A 17,029-nucleotide genomic window follows, 5' to 3' on the forward strand; every position below is an offset into this window, starting at 1 on the left:
GGCCACTAAGGGTGCATCGGAAGATGGCTGACAATAACATCTCTCCGACCCACACGAGGTAATTAGGAGGCTGTGATGGGAGTAAATAGCCTCCCTACCCCCCCCCCCAAGGTTGGGGGGGGCTGCCCTTGCCTGCTGTGCCCAAACCACCCCTGAATTTGTGGGGATGGGGGCACTAGGCAGAATGCCCTCCTGTGGATCTCGGCACTCCTGGACGCTGTCTCTGATCCGCGCCTCTAGCTGCAAGAACTTCAAAAGAAACAATTAGGAGGAAGTGAATGCACATATTTCAAGGAAGGAGGGGGAGTAAAGACTGCTAACTGAAGAGATCTCGGATAAACAAGACGGGTCGGAAGAACAAGATAAATCATGAGAAGATACCCCAAGGCTCGGTATGGCAAAAGGACTGGATGGGGGAGGGGGACAAAACTTTCCTTTTCCCCCCTCTAAGTGATTAACCAAGAATCCCTACCCCCCACAAGTCAGAAATGTCATTTTAATGACTTAAGCTGTGGATTTATGACTGTGTGGAGATAAACTTTCTAACCAAAGCATGTTTTAAGAAGATTGTGGAAAGTATAAGAGCTTCGGAATGACGCAGTTAAAAATACCGTCGCCATGTTGGCAAGTTCTGTCGGAGGACTTAAGTCTGGGAGGAGAAATAGAGATGTTTTTATATTGTGGGTGAGACTCCTCAGAGGGACTTAAGAACGACAGTTTTGCGATTAATGATGGAAAGAGCGATGTTATTTATGAAAGCGATGATATATGGAAACAATCTCGATTTGAGGATTGGACGAACGGAAAAATTCACACAGGATTATAATTGGTGTTTATCTGCTTAAACAGATTATCAGAAGAGATCATAAAGAAAAAAGAGAAAATATATACGAACAAGATGAGATGTGGAAACAGCAAGATAAGACTGGATAGAATTATGAACTTTGTTTGGACTGATTTGGATATTAACGCAGTAGCAAGAAGATGATCGGAATCCCCCTTCGGAACTTGAACAAAAATTTAAAATTCGGCTTTGTAATTCGGAATTTATGTGATGTGATGTGATGTGATTTGATTTGATTGGTCGGTTAATAAAAATTATTTTTTAAAAAGAAAAGAAACATGTTTGCTGATTATCTTTGTTCATTTGACTAGATCTGCTGTTTCTTACACTGACCAGTTGCCAAATATTTTCTTCTACTGCTCTTAAGAAAAAGGCTACAGGAGCATTAACAAAGTATACAAAGTTCCAAAAACAAGTACAGTTGCCTCCCTTTGTAATGAGAGTCTGCCTTTCATTTATCATCCAGTTGACTCAACTGTTTCTCTCAGCATTTCAGTGCTTTCCCCTATGTAATCCCTTGTGGCTCTCTATCAACCCAGTGCTGTGCTCTATTGTAGAAAAGGCAACAGAGCGTAACATCAGGACTAGATTCCCAGAGCTAATGCATAAGGCTATTTCATCTGGGTTTTGCAAGAATCGAGCTCTGTCACGTATTCTGGGGGCATTAGGGGCAAATGGTACTGATCCTTCAGGCAACCATCTGAATAGCCAAGGATCAATTTACAGGAGAGCTGTTTTCAACTAAAAATTAGTAAATCCTTTTGCAAGCAACTGTTAATTGTAGCTCACTCTTCCTTCTTCAGCCATAGCTACAAAATAAGGGGCCAAATACAGAACCCTTTCCCAATGAGAGCACAACACAAATTTCTGGATGGGTAAGTTGCCATAGCAAATAGAAACGTAATTGCACATATATTTAAAAATGTATTCCGAAAAGGGAAAAGGGAAAAGCAATCCCCCAGTGGTGGATTTGCTGTCAAAATCCTTGATGGAGAATCATGCTGTTAAGAAGCCTTTGCTTCACAGTTTGATGCTTGCATTGCAATTAGCACATCCTGCATCACAAGAGCCAGGAACTTGCTTGCGTCTCCTTCCCTGACACTGCAGAGCAAACCTTACACGGAGGCATAAGGCAACCCTGTAGCCCAGTAGGCAGGTAAGGTGAACAAGCCGAGTAATACCTGGGCCACCTGAGATGCTTAAGGAACAGCACCTGTGAGCATTTTAGCTATGAGATCAAGCCTTCCATATTTGTATAAAGCAGCTAGAAAATATTAACATGATGCTCTGTAGTTTCAAGGGTGGAAACTGCTATTTAGAAAGGAAAAGAAAAACAAAACAAGTGCCAGTGCTCCTGGGTCTTGTGATGCAGGAGGTGCTAATTGCAATGCAGGCATCAAACAGTGAAGCAGCCAGATGGAACTTGCTTCAGACGAGCAGCATGGATGGATGCCATATAAAACTGAATGCAGGTGGTGATGTATAGTCCATGTGCAGCAGCACATTATGTGACTTGGCTGCTGTCCACAGTGTAGCAAACCATAGACAGGGGGGTTTGTACTGGTGTAAGGGCAGGGGAGCAGTGACATAGGGAGATTTCTGTAGCATCAGCACAAGCTGCCTTGTAGGTTCATTTCCAAGAGCAGAGCTTCACATCAGTTTGTGCCTGGGTGCAACTGGCCGCATTTTGCATGGCATCAAAAAAAGGTGCTTCCTTCTTCCCTCTCATGTGCCAATTCCATATTCCCAAACAGGCGTGCAAAATTTGGAGGCAATTTCAAACCAGATCAGATATGAGAGGCAAACTAACAACAGTTTTTGTCATCACAAACTACACTTATGGCAACTGGGAAAGAGGAATATGTCCAAAATAGGGGAAGAGGGAGCATGTAACCCAATGGCATATCCCTAGTCTTCAGACATAGTTTGCTGGTTCACTGCTCAGTAAGAACTAAACCTGCTGCCACTTCGCAGTGTGTTACCGACAAGTGTATAGGCATTGGGATGGCCGGTGCTTAATCATTTTATACAATTAAATTGTATATTTATTAATTTGAAAGAAATTAAAGAACTCTCCCCCTGTCTGGCTACCCATATTTGCGTATATTGTATAACTGAAGGGCCTCACCACAGAATTTCTGGCAGTATGCCTATATATTGTCTCACCAGTTTCCCAAGGCGGCTTATTCATGCCGACTGAAATTATGCATAATAAACACTGCCACTTCAGTCGTCTTTACAGAGCTAGATAGGCTGAGCAGCTAAGCAGTTCTGAGTCTGGCTAGTTCCTGACTGCCTGTAAACCCTCTACGTTCAAAATGAGTGCTGTTTATTGCAGAGCTCCTACATGTGTCACACTTGCGGGTGCAACGATGAATGTGTCCTGAGCAACATGACTTTTTCCCGCTCTTCTGACCCCCCGCCCAGCAGAAGAAAACAGCAGCTGCCCCAGGCTTAGGGCACCGTCGCCTTCTCCTTCCACATGACCGACACGGGGTTTTTGTGAGGCAGGCAATCAGCGCCTGTCCTAAAGGCGCGAGCCACTGAAAACCCGCAAATGGGGCAAAATAGGGCGGAGGGCCGAAGCTGTTGCTTGTAAGCCACCGCTTTGCGCGGCCTGCACCTGCCCGCGCAGGCAGGCAGGCAGGCGCTCCCCTCCCCTATTGGCTGCCGGCGCCTACAACGGCACGCGCCCGCGAGCAAGCCGCGCGCTCCCCTTCCGCTCAGCTGAGGTGTGTTTTAAAAAGGCGGGAGGGCCCAGCACCGTGCCGAGCTTTCTGGACACCGACGCCGCGGTTCTGGCGCGCGGCAGCCAGGCGGCGCTATGCGCTCCGCTTGGAGCGGCGAGGTGCGGCACGCAAGTGAAGAAACGCAGCCTCTTGCAGCAGCAGCAGCAGCAGCTCGATAAGCGCCGTGGAAGCGGATGGAATAATAACCGGGCACGGGCGGGCGCCTGAGGAGACAGCGCGCGCGGAGTTTCTGGGCACCTGAGCAGGAGGAAGGAGGGATTCGGTGGGGATTGTTGCAAGCGGCGGATGCGGCCGAGGATTTAACCGCAGCTGGGACTTGCTGGCTGCCCTCGACGCCCATGGCTTGGCACAGCGGGGCGGGGAGTGCATAGCTCCGGTGAGTGCAGGCGGCTTTTCTCGCGTCGGACTTCTTCTCTCAGACTGGGAGGCGAGGAAAGTGGGTGAGCCGAGGAAGGAGAGCTCTGCGTTTTGGGGGGCGCATTCCAGATCCGTCTCTGGAAACCGAACGCGCGCGCGCGCGCACCTTCCTTTCCTTCTGTCCAGAGCCCACCTCGTGAGAAGAAGGCAGCCCCGCTTGAAAACTCCGAGCGGCTGGGAACGTGGCGAGCCTTCCCTGCCTCCCGCAGAGGCGGGCTGCTTCGCGCTTTTGCTCCGGTGGGCGGCGTGGCCTCTGGAGGGGACTCCGCACCTTGCGCAGGGGGAGCGAGCGAGCAAGCAACCTCTCGGCTGGGCAGGCGCGGGGCTCGGAAGCGGCGTTTGACCGCAGGCCAAATCCCGACCCCGGCCCGGTGGGCACGTCCATTCCAGGGCATAATAGACTGATCCAGGCATTGTTTGGGGCGGCCGGGGGCGGGCACGCAGCTGGGGAACGTGGCGGGCCTTTTAACCCTATAGCCATTACTCAACGCCGCAAACTTTTAATTTAATAATGCACTTTTCGATCGATTGGTGCTTGCAGCCCGAAGTGAATTAGCAAAGCCAGCCGAGGGTGTGTGTGTTTTTTGTTTTGTTCGCGTTCGTCTTCGAGGTTGGTGGCGGCGATAGGAGATTAATGAGGCTGACCTCCTGGGTGTTCTCAAGGAAGGTGATGGGAACTCCTTCCGAACTGTGTGACTGGAAAACCCGTAATGTATATTGAATTAAGTTAAATCAAAGAGGGGATCGATCTCTGAGCTGCTGAACTAGGGCTATAGGCTCTTATTGCTGTGCAGAATTAAAAGTTTCTGACCCCAACCCCAACCCCTTTTAAAGGTTATTTAAGAAGTGCTGTCCTATAATATAATGCACGACTCCTCAATTCAAAACGCTACGCCTCCATCCGTCAGGCTGGACAGCCCCACAGGGATCGTTCGCTCTGAGCCGTTCGTCTGCCAAACACCCAGCCCCGATTATTTGCAGGTGGACTTGGGAGCCATTGTGTTTTCCCGTAAGAGTGTGCCATAGACTTCTATATACCTGTGCCTTTCTTTGAGTCTTTTAACACCTGTTAGGCACCCTGCTTCTAATCGCATTATGCGGAAGTAAACACAACGAAGTCACGGGGACTTGCTTCCACGGAAATGTGTTTCAGGCAGGGCTGTTGGGAGAGACATGCCAATCCAAGTATTTGTGCAAAGGGGAGAGATGTGGTGGCGACCAAGATGTGTGTTAAAGGATATCTAGCTTACAAAAAGATCACCATGATACTAACTGGCTGTGATCTCTGCCTTGGTCTGTGTGGTGCAAGCCCTTTTTAACAGAAGCATTAGGAGAACAACATCCAGTCGGTTTGCACTGATAGAAATACTATCTTTATTTCTGCTGTAGATCATAATTGCAAGCAGCTTATATTTCAGCTTTGAAACATTTGTTTCACGCTAAATCCTGACATGTACAGTGTCAGATCAGGTGTGATTTTTCCAGAAACAAAAATTGATCTGAATCTGACTCAGCTGTTATCAGAAAGCACAGGATAATCCCCCCTTCCTCTCACTGGAACTGTGCCTCTGGCTTGCTGACAGCTGAATGTGTGTTCCTAAAAATGGCATTTTATAGGATCATCAGAATAATCTATTGGTGTTTTTGAGGGGAGTATTTTAAAAATACACACATGATTACATTCTGAAAACAAACCTCTGGATGCATGCTTCTAAATTCCTGGTTTTGCTATGCATCTCAATATGAAACCCCTCTCCTGTGTTTTCATAATTTGGTGTGGTATGAATTCTGTAAATGCTGTTCTGCAGATATCTGCTTAACAATGTGAGCAGGAATAGTAATTACTACTGCAAAGGGCCAACTGCCCTGTATTTTTAGTGGCTACTTTAATTCTACACTGTACATAGTGGAAACCTAGAATGTGGGGTGATATGTGCAAATGAACTGGGGTCACATCAGAGGTGTTCTGATACAGTGAGGTTTTTGCCCATATATTCCTTTAATTTCTGACTGAGCCCTTGTTCTGCTAAGCGACTCAATGCTGATTTCATACACTTGTTGCATAATTATATGGGGGGGGGGGACCACATCTGGCACTAAACATTGCGTTTAAGGGTGACTTCTTTCTCTTAGCTGTGGGTTAGGTCATGAGATTTGTTCCGGCTGGATTCCTTGATGATGTTATCAGGTGTTTTTAGGACAAACTCTCTTTAATGTCATGTGAAAGAATGTAACTTTTATGTGTGAGGGAGAGAAAAATAATGTAATTGATCTCTTAAAGGTATGATGTATATGAAATGTCATACTTCTATCCAATGCAACTACATGCAAGATGAATTTTCCCCTTGCATTTTAAAAAATCTTTATTTTTATCTCTATGTTCACATGTATGGTTTCTAATGGTTTTCCCAGGGGTTGCCAATGTGGCCCCTGTGATGGGCACAATAGTGCCCCTGAAGCCTTCCTTCATTGCCTACAAAGTCTCTGAGCACCTCTGCATTCAGTGCCCCCTTTATCATGAGCTGGGAAGTGTAATCACTTTCCTCCCCCCTTGAAAAGTACATTGAGCTGAAGGAGGTATTTATAAGGGTGATGATGCTCTTTCCCACTTCTTTTAGCTCTGTGTACTTTTCAAAACTCAGATTAATTATGAGTTTTGTTTGGGTGGGATCTGACTTCTATCCAGTGCCCACAGCTCTTACTCAAAAATCTGAATGCTCCTGCAACCTAAAAAGGTTGGCAATACCTGACTTTACTATGAAAACCAATGTGAGAAATAAGCTCCAGGGGCAGGTGAGGGTTAATTCTGGCTGCAGTCCTGTGCACACCCACTTGGATGTAAGAAATAACCCACACCAATTCTGAGCACATCACTGGCTAAGCACAGTTCTCTCCCCGACCCTGGGTATTTATTCATGTGAGAATTCATTTGTAGAAGATACAAATATGTTTAATGTGCAAGGTTATTTATGGAAACATGGATGATGCAAAAAAAAAAAAAGTCATCTGCACATAATGTGACAGTCTGTACAGTTGTGTGCACAGGTAAGCATAGATCCCCTTGGTGCCTGCAGACACAGAGGAACAGTCACTCCCATCATAAAATGCAAGTTAAGTGAAAGCTGTGCAAACAAGCCATAATTATGCCAATAATAATAGTAATAATGGAAGTGTGTGGGTGCATATAGTGGAAGTGAAGCCGTTTCCAAAGGAGTAAAACAAAATCTGAAGAAATTGCTCTGGTGAGGAAATGTTATGTTTTACTTAATGTTTAATGCATAGAGTAACCCTGTTTGTGTGGGAGACGGGAAGCATTTTCCTCCATGTGTTCCAAAATGAGATGCACAGATTGGTTCTTCCTAAATTCTGCTTTTTGTAGTCACTATTGGGAGATTCAAATGCCTGACTCCTACCACCCCCGGACACTCAAATGTTACATATAGAGGTCATGAAGCTGTGTGGGCAACTGTCACCTGCCGCCACCATGCCCAGTGCCCCCCCCTTCACCAACCATGTGTTCATTGCACTTGAAAAGGGATGGACTCTACATTCACATTGATCTATGTGCATAGAGCTCCACCCACCATGTGTGTTTGAGAGGTCCTGATTATCCAGGATCTTTCATTGTGTGGAGTTCTGCATGTGTAACTCTATAACCTCCACAGTCCCATGGCAAATTTGAGGGGGACCATCTGAATCCCCCATTATGAATTGCACAGCATCAGCTGATCCATCTTGGAGGTGGTGGGAGGTCACCTTTTCCCCCAATCACCAGCCTACTTTTCATGTTAGTATGAAACTGTATTTTCATACTAAAGGCAGAACTAGCCAAGAAGGCTCTTGAGGGTAAGTCTATCTGGACCAAGCTTGATTTTGCCAGTAGTCTCTGATGGAAGAGATAATCCTTTCACAGTCATGCTGCCGCTTGAAACTTTACAGGTTTATAGCTGCTTTCTGGGCGTGATGAAAATGTATCTCCTTATACGAAATGCAATCAAAAATTTTCCTGCACTGTTAATAGATTTAGCCAACTTACATTTCTTTCTTTTCTGCTGCTATAATTCGGCTATCTGTACATTGGTTGCCTTTGTTTAAACAAGGTAATATGTTGACTGTATTTTATTTTCATCATTATGCATGGCTGCCCTGCACATCATATGACTTAAAATACCACCACCAAGTTGTACACTACAAAAGGAATATATTTGGTTTTGGACTCTTTACCATCCCTGACCACTGACCATGCTCACTTGGGCTGATGAGAATTGCAGTTTCACGTTGGAATTATTCAGGTTGGAGTACTTATACCTCTCATTTCTCTAAAACAAAAATCAAAACCACACACACACACACACACACACAGACCCTAGGTACCCAGATAATAAAGGCCTAGTGATTGCCAACTGAAATAGAGCCTCCCTAAGAAATCTCCTCTGAAGAAAGCAGTTACTTGATTTGGGGATGGACCCTGGCTCAGTAATAGGGCACATATTTTTGATACAGAAGTTCCCAAGTTCAGTCCCTGGTAACTCCAGACAACAGGATCATATAACAGGTGATGGAAGGCGTGAGAACTTGGAGAGACACTTCCAATCAAAGTAGATAACAGTGGGCTAGATGGATCAGTGGTCTGACCTGATGCAATGGCAGCTCCTTAATCTTTCTTGTCTTCCTTCCCTAGCTTGGCTTATGTGTGTGGGTGCTTGTCAACTGAATCACTGTTGATGCTGTGATGGTTGCGTGCATATCTGCTTGTTGTTGTGACATCTAATAGCGCTAGGGGCCAATGGTGTGTGCACACATTTCTATTTCAGAGGCGTTTTGCTAGAGGATTATAAAGCATTGCCTGTCAAAGTTTAGGAAGGTCTGAAAAATCATGTTAGTTATGATGGTAGCATACAGATTCTAGTTAGCTTTCCAAGCATATAACACACACATCCATCTTTATCGGGGCAGGGTGTCCGAATTTGCTGCTTGAGGTGAAACAGGATGTGTCGCCTTGGCCTGCTCTGCTGCTGGCGCTGGCATCTTACCTGCTGCCACTTCTCTGCCCATCCTGAAGGCTCTGCTGCTGGTAAAGAAGTGGCTCTAACATTGGTGCCAATTTTGTGTGAGATCGCGTGATATCTTGCACGCTCTGCAGAATCTCACACAATTTTAGATGTCCTCTACAGCTTCACAGCTAAAGTGGCTAACAGGGCAGCGCTTCTGAGATTCCCTGCCTAGTGCGACCGAAGTGGTCACACTCCCTTAAATCCACTTTTGCTTTAGTGTTCTGTTATTCCATGAAGCCAAGTTTCCTTAATGATCCACTGCTGAAAAGATTTTGAGTCAAGTTCAGAAAATATAATTAACACAAGGTTGATTTATTTAAAAGCCCTTAGGCATAATTAAACAGTGCTAAAGTTCTGGATGATTCAATCTGTTGAGTGATACTTGAGGAGCTTTTCTTTTAGGTTATTCACTGATTTAGTATTGTTATGAGATTTTTTTGTGGGGGGAGGGTTAGGCTGAATGCCTGGGCTCCCTTCTAGTTCCTAGAATAGCCAAGCTAGCTTCCTGCTGAGATAATGGAAGCACAAAGGAAGGGGTTCTGTGCGAGATGGTACAAGTACCGTAGCTCCTCAACTCGCAGGTAGTTAGAAAGACAAAAGGCCAGAGTGGAGCAATGTGAGCTAGAAGCAAAGCAGCAAGCTGGAAACAGAGTGAGAGCAATGTTTGATTTCTGTTTCAATCCAAGGTTGCAGCTATGGGGGAATCAATGCCCCCTTGAGGTGTTAATGCTGTGAACCCCTCCATTGTAAACTCAGATTTTGTGTGTGTGTGTGTGTGTATGTGTGTGTGTGAATAAACCACATATTATAGAGACATATTAGTCCCCATTATACCTCATTCCAAGGAACCAAACCCTGGGCAAGTGCCTGGAACTCCTGGAATCTGGCACTGCCTGGAGATTGGGGTAGCATGCAACAGTATGGTGTTTCTTATATGTAATACGTATAAGACTTAACTGAAATCAAGCTTTATTCTGTGGCCCATTGATTACCACAGGTTTTCTTCATAGGCATGCATTTTAAAATGATACCTTTCCATAGCTGGAAGCCAATTTTGTTTGTATTGTTAATATTGATCAGACAAGGAGTGTTGCTCAAGCAAGTTTGCTCAAAGCAAAGTTTTTTTAAAAAATAGAATACATAATTACCCTGTGGGCCTTATTGACACAAAATACTGGCTAAGACGAATGCTTTTCAATTTTAGTATTAAATATTTTCCCGATACTATTGAGCCACTTGTTTCAGGGTGGACATGATAACACACTTACCATCGTCACACAGATTTGGTACAAGGCATAAATGAAAGTGCACCCAGGCTAGATTTACTGGGGGTGGGGTGGGGGGTGGAACCTGGAGCAAAGATTTTCACTAGTCTTCCCCATTACAGCATGTAATTGTAGTAGCTCCATAGCACTGGAGAATACTATACTATAAGCCTGAAGGGGATAATTAAAGGTGTAAGGATGAGGAGGCTGTGGGCATGAGACCAACAGTTACTACTTGAGGAAGGAGAGGGCTGAGGAGGAAGTTATATTTGAGGAGTCGTCCCCCCCCCCCCCCCCAGATCTGGATTCAAACACCAAAAACAGGGAAAACACCAGGAGCAGGGAGTATGTGTAAAAATACAGAAGAATTGTTAAGAACAAAATACTGCTTTGTTTATTATCAGATTGCTGTTGTATTTTATTTATATGCCATCTGGGTTTCTGGCTGGGTTTCTTCAGCCATTCTGGGGGATGACACCCCCCCCCCCAAAATAAGGACATTGAAGGGGCATGTTGGCAAGTTGAGTCAAACTATGATCACAGAAGCTTAGTTCTGGCTGGCTAGTGATGCATGAAGGCCAGCAGTAATTGTTACCAGATTCTGGTACCTGAGAAGTGTCTTCGCACAGATCTGGGACAGACCCCTACGAAAAAGCTAACATGGACCTTTTCCATGTCCCAGCCACCAAGCATACCATCCGTATGAGATATAACATCACCATGCATCAAACACCATGTTTCCAGACTAAAGTTCTGCCATAGTAAGAAAGAACAAAGTACTAAAAGGAGCCACAGAGCAGGTAGCTCAATGAGTGAGGCAAGCCATGCATACTTGGATCAGGTCACATGCATGCACCATATGGTAAACAATTAAGGCACACAGGAAAGATCCGTAAAAAAACCCCATTTTATCTGTTTTAAAGTACAGAACCTTCTCATAATGATCCCATTTTTTCTTCAAGTTAAATGTTCATATTCTTCTTACTTTAATTCAATGGGCTTTTCATCTGGCTCTGCATTGACATTTAACTTGAATATTATGGAGGCTGATTTACTGAGATGAACACCATTTTTACACCTGGATAAGTACTGGATAAGTACAACTGGGGTTGAGCTTGGGCAATTTAATCATGTCAACCATTGGAGTCTCGTTTTCTTCTTCTGGATAATGGGTCTAATAACAGTTTGCATAAGTATCTGGGGTAACCTGAAGCCTAATGACTGTTTGCACAGCATTTTGTAGATGAAAGACATCCCATGTTAATTAGGAGAGGGATCCCTGATGCACATAGAGGTAACATGTTTTTATTAAATGTTATTTACATTAAATACTTTGGTTAAACATATCAGAAGGGTTTGTTTTCTGTATCTGAGGACTGCAGGCTTCATCATAATGATTTCTGGGAGCTATGGCTTTTATTGGTTTTCATGACATTTCGTGTAGGCATTGGAAGCTTTGATGGTGTAGGGCAGGCATAGGCAAACTCCGGCCCTCCAGATGTTTGGGACTACAATTCCCATCACCCCTGACCAGTGGTTCTGTTAGCTAGGGATGATGGGAATTGTAGTCCCAAACACCTGGAGGCCGGAGTTTGCCTATGCCTGGTGCAGGGTCTCAATGCAGAGAACATGGTGGGAGCAATGCAGCCTCTAGAGAGAATTCTTTCTGTTTTGAAGATCACACCATCTTGGATCATGAGTGCAACAAGAAACCAAATGAGAGTGGTTATCTGGCCTGATTCCCCCCCCCCCCCAGTTCTCTTCACTACCTTATTTAAAGGGTAACTAAGTGAAAGCTGCCACCACCATTAAGCTCTCTCCTCTTGCCTCCCTCCCTCTTTGGGTGCATTTCTCCTTTCCATCCTCCCCCTGCAAATGGCCTCAAACAGATCAACTGAAAATATCAGCACAGCGCTAGCATAAAGATGGGGTGATTTTGCTGTGTTGCTGTCTTCAGTGGTCCTCACTTGAACCTCTGGGGGCAGGGAGTGGGCACCTGTGCTGATTACCACTTAAGCAGTGATTTCATTTAAACTATGACAAACACCATTAATAATCAATTTTTAATACTGCCCTTCACCTGAGGATCACAGGGCAGTTTACAATATAAGAACACAAAAGTACACCACATAGTAACAACCAAAAACAATACCCTGACAGTTTAAAGGGGCATAAATTGATTAATCAGCTGAAGGTCTGGTTATAGAGAATCATTTATGCCTGACACCTAAAGATACATAATGAAGGCGCCAGGTGAACCTCTCTGAGGGGGAACATTCCACAAATGTGGAGCCACCTTGATTTTTATATCTGATCCTCATTTCCCTATAAGTCTGTCTAGGTTGGATTATGGAGTTGGCAGCCTGTGTTAAGACCCTAAGGAGCAATCTCCCACATGCTTGATCACTTGGTCACCTGCCCCCCCCCCCCCCCCAAGATGCAGGGAAAGGAAGGAGGAAACATAGGCTGAACATCGCACAGTGGCACCTGTGGAGTTTGTTGGCAGCTGGGTGGTAGTGGTTGTCTCTGTATAAGGGATTTCTTTTTTGAAACGAACAATGCCAGGGAACAGTGACAGTAGCTGGTGGGGTGGGGGAGAGCTGTGGAGCCCCATCCTGAAAGTGGCATCCCTCCAGTTGGCCATCTGGCCCAGGGGTGGTGCAAGGCAGGGCAGGGCAGTGGAAAGGCTGGGGCTGTATAGGTGCTGGATTGGCTCCACTGGTGCCTCTGCACAGGTCTAGCCTCACCACCACCCGGCCTTCTCCAGCACCATCCAGATAGGGATGGGGGAGAACTTTGATTCAGTCCACAATGAAAGGTGAACCTACCTAATTTGCACTTTTCTGAACAGCATGTGAACCGGAACCAACCCCTCCTTTGAAATTTGCACATCTCTGAATTTTGCAACAGAGTTCTCTGGCCAAGAAATGTATGCAAAAAGGCATACGCTGGGATTAAGTGTGCATAAAAATGCATATATTAGTGAAGCATAGCCTACAAGAAAGGCATTCTGTTAGGGAAATTTGCTTTGCAAAAATATCCGTATTGAGAGAAAATTGTACTAAAATGCTGATGGAAATTGTGAACTGATGTGGACATGTGGTGATCTGAGCTTACGGTAAATAAAAGCAAGAAACGGAGAGAAACAAAAATTGACTGATTCGCCCATCCCTGACTGCAATTGGAGCTCTGATTCCTGTTTTGGGAGGGTGGCTCCACTCTACCCCATTGACTACTACTTAACAGCAAACTCCCCCCGCCCCAGGTTAAACTCACAGTCCCTAAGATTCCCTCCTACTCAGAAGTAAGAGTAGTGAGGAGGGTGATGGCGAGAGAGAGAGAGAGAGAGCATGGCATGCAGCCTGCCTTTTAGGGCTGGTGCCCAGTCTTTATTGCCCTGGTGCAGTTAATGACCATGGTAGTACTGTGCTGTGACAATGCTTCTTTGTACCTCTGTGCTTCTTTATTCATCATCGATTGGTACCATTATCAACACTCCTTTCCATTTTGGACGGAGTGGCATGTGTGTAACTTTGGAGCCGATGATGCAGGTAATCCTTAGGGCAGTGAAGGATTGGATCTAATGGATATTCACTCAGCCATCTCTTCTGTCTGATCTCAACATTGTCCTGCGGCTCTGTGTTCTGTACTTGAGGATGGCAGGCACTGAAGCAGGCAGGAAATGCAAAGGGGGGGGGAGCAATACATTGGTCAGTCTGAGCCAGCTTTAAGGCTGGTTGGCACTGAATGATATTTGCAGCCAACACCACATTTATATATTAGGCGTACTTCAGTATTGAGCCAATAGCTAGTTGGCATATCATAGCTGTTTCAGATTTCTGACATTTAACTAATGTCATTTGTGACTCAGATCTTGCATTTTCTGCCTGGTTTTGTTTAGTTTTTATTTCAGCACATTCTGAACTGTATATAAATAGAGACTGGCTGAAAATTTAAATACAGAACTATCCAGTTGGCATTTTTCTCACACTGCTTGTGCCTAGCGAAGTATGACTTCCTGACTGCTATGGAAGGGGTTTGCTTGCTTCCAGGACCAAACTGGATGGTATAAGAAATGTGTGGTCATGTGCCTTTTACTGAAAAAGAAAGAGATGGCAGTTACATGGCATTCAGGAACAGGGTGATGGCATATGGGAAGGAGAACCAGTGTGCTATAGTGGTTACAGGATCAAACTAGGACCCAGGAGACCAGGGCTTAAATCTCCACTTGGCATAAAGCTCACTTCATTTTTTAGAAACACATGCCAAATCCATTCTCTCTATAGAAACTTCATTTTGTCCCCTTCTGATACTTTATAAGAAGCTGATTTGGGGCACCAATTTGTCACTACGTCTGAGGAAAAGGTGTCAAAGAATAAGTTTAGTTGAGGAGGACCTAAGTGCATATTGTGTTATGAATTGGAGATTAATCTATTGTCTTCCTCCATTAGCAGTCTTTTAAATTAACAGAATCTTTACATTCGTTGCTTGTTATGTGCATTGAATGGGCTCTTGGTTTCCCACCCCCTCTAGTAACAAAGCTTGTCTGTCAGTTTGAGAATGTAGCGTGTTCCTCCTTCGCACTACTACTAAGGCACTTAACACATTAGAACCTGATTACTAGACAGTAATCCTTTCTAAGGTGCAAGCTCTTCTATTGAACATGGAATATGTGCTTACCCACATGCATCTTTGCTGCCTATTTCCTCCGGGGGTCATTCATGACAAAAACTTTGAAACTGGGATTATGAAACGTGACAGCAGCTCTCATCCTGCAGATCAGCTTCATCCTGGCTTCTGCCACTGGTGCATTTTGTTTGCTAGGGTGATAATTACATCTGCTGAAAGCATTTTTGCCCTACTAAAAAAATATCTGATTGGATTTCAAAAGAATTTCATTTGAAATCTGAACCAAAATATAGCCTTTCTTGCCACTTACACATTTCTTTGCTCATTCAATCCACACACATTTGTCCTTGCTTACAAGGTTATCAAATAGCTAATGTACAGATTTTTAAATGATTGGTATTTATAGTGTTGCACGCCACCCCAATCTGAACGGTGCAAGATTCCAGGGGTTCCTGGCACTTACACAGAATTCACGTTTCTTTCAGAATGAGGCACAGTAGAGACTGATGTCTTTATGATATAAGATTTATTTACACATGTGTGTGATCACGTTTCATGTGCGGTTATTTAAAAAGAAAGAAATAGAAGGGGGGGAAACACTTGAGGCTACGATGGATGGGTTCATTCCATTAACACCCCCAAAAGGGTCTTGTTTCTCCCACAGCTTCAGCCTTGGCTCTGTCTCTCTCCCTAGCTTGCTGCTTTTCTTCTGATTCATATCTCTGCAACTCTCATCCTTGGCTTTGTCCACAAGTTGAGAAAGGGGCCCCACCCATTTACCACCTTACACAGAGCCCCTTTCCTTTCTTCCCCTTAATGGCCCATTACCCAGGCAATTGCTTCACCAGGAAGCTAGCCTGGCTTATATATTTAACACTTGCTGGATTCAGGGGCTAGAAAGGTCTTAGTAGACATCCTGCTTCCTTGCCTCAAACACATACCTATAATATCCAATGAGGTCTGCCCTCATTGGGACTTCTGGTTTATATTCTTCCCCCTCCAGATACCCTGCTCCCCCAAAATCTGCTCTTGAGGGGTTCCCAAGGTCAATGGAGAAAATTTGAGGGGCTGGAGGGGAAATAAAAAGAATAAGCCTTTGCTGCATAAGCAGCCACTTGCTTGTACTACATTGGATCTTTCCCCATACCTTGTAGTTTATGGGAGGAATTCAGCATAGACCATTACCATTGGTCCATCAGCACAAGGTTTACAGCTTGCCAGATTGAATAATCTCCCTCCCAGTGCTATCTTTGGGGTTCTCCTGACCCCACTGAGCCAGTTTCCGGAGGCACAGGGCAGGAGGAGAGAGAAGGGCAGAAAGCACCGTTGCTCTAGCAAAGCTCTTGGTGAGGGCCTCCACTAACAGGACTAGTTTGTTGAAAGTTCATCCTGCAGTTAAAAAATAACTAGGACTGCAACAGAAAAGGGCAGCATTTTTTTAAAAAAAATATGCTGACTTTCTGATGTGCACTCCAGATTCTTCCTTTGTAGATGTAACTTGAATTCAAGCTAGGGATGCAGAAGATATTCTTTTGCAGACAAGGCTCAAGCTGTAGTTGCGAAGGAAGAATTATCCCTTTACATCCCTGGCTTGAATTCAGATGATCTTCCTTTGAGTTGAAGCTGCATCTGCAAAGCAAGAAAGGAAAGAATTGGGAGTGTACATAAAGTGCACTCCCATCTCTTTTCTTTGAAGTTGAATCACCTGATGTTATCATGATGCTAGGTGATTGAGAGTGGGGTGGCATCACCCACTTGCTGAAGTTGCCCATGGTGTATGGGTGAGCTCAGGATCTGACCCACTGACTAGATCTCTGCCCCACCCTGCCCTAAAGATATATTTAGGTTTTCCAGTGATGTTTTGGTGTAATAAATGTCATGTTTTCAGAGATCAAAGACGATAAAAATTCAGATGTTATGTGATTAGAATAACATTGGAAGTCAGGTCTAGGCATTTTAGAGGGGAGGCGGTCAGTCTTCTTACATGGCATGTAGATTTTTATTTGATCACACACAGTAGAATGCATGCATTTGTAGTAATTTTAGATGGTTGTAAGTGAAGACATTGTG

The 17,029-nt window shown here is 44.7% G+C and overlaps 1 protein-coding gene across 3 annotated transcripts in view; it reads left to right on the top strand.

Annotated features, from left to right (window-relative positions):
• Window positions 1-3,552: 3,552 nt before the first annotated feature.
• Window positions 3,553-17,029, top strand: part of RASGEF1C (RasGEF domain family member 1C) — an 82,872-nt gene continuing 69,395 nt past the window's right edge. Inside the window, exon 1 of one of the 3 annotated variants that reach the window (XM_083428695.1) lies at window positions 3,553-3,970. The gene's annotated coding sequence lies outside the window, so the exon portion shown is untranslated. The remainder of the gene's footprint in view (window positions 3,971-17,029) is intronic. The other 2 variants (XM_083428693.1, XM_083428694.1) reach the window with 2 other exon arrangements.

Source organism: Podarcis tiliguerta (genome assembly GCF_965153285.1).
Source record: "Podarcis tiliguerta genome assembly, chromosome: 2".
Taxonomy (NCBI): domain Eukaryota; kingdom Metazoa; phylum Chordata; class Lepidosauria; order Squamata; family Lacertidae; genus Podarcis; species Podarcis tiliguerta.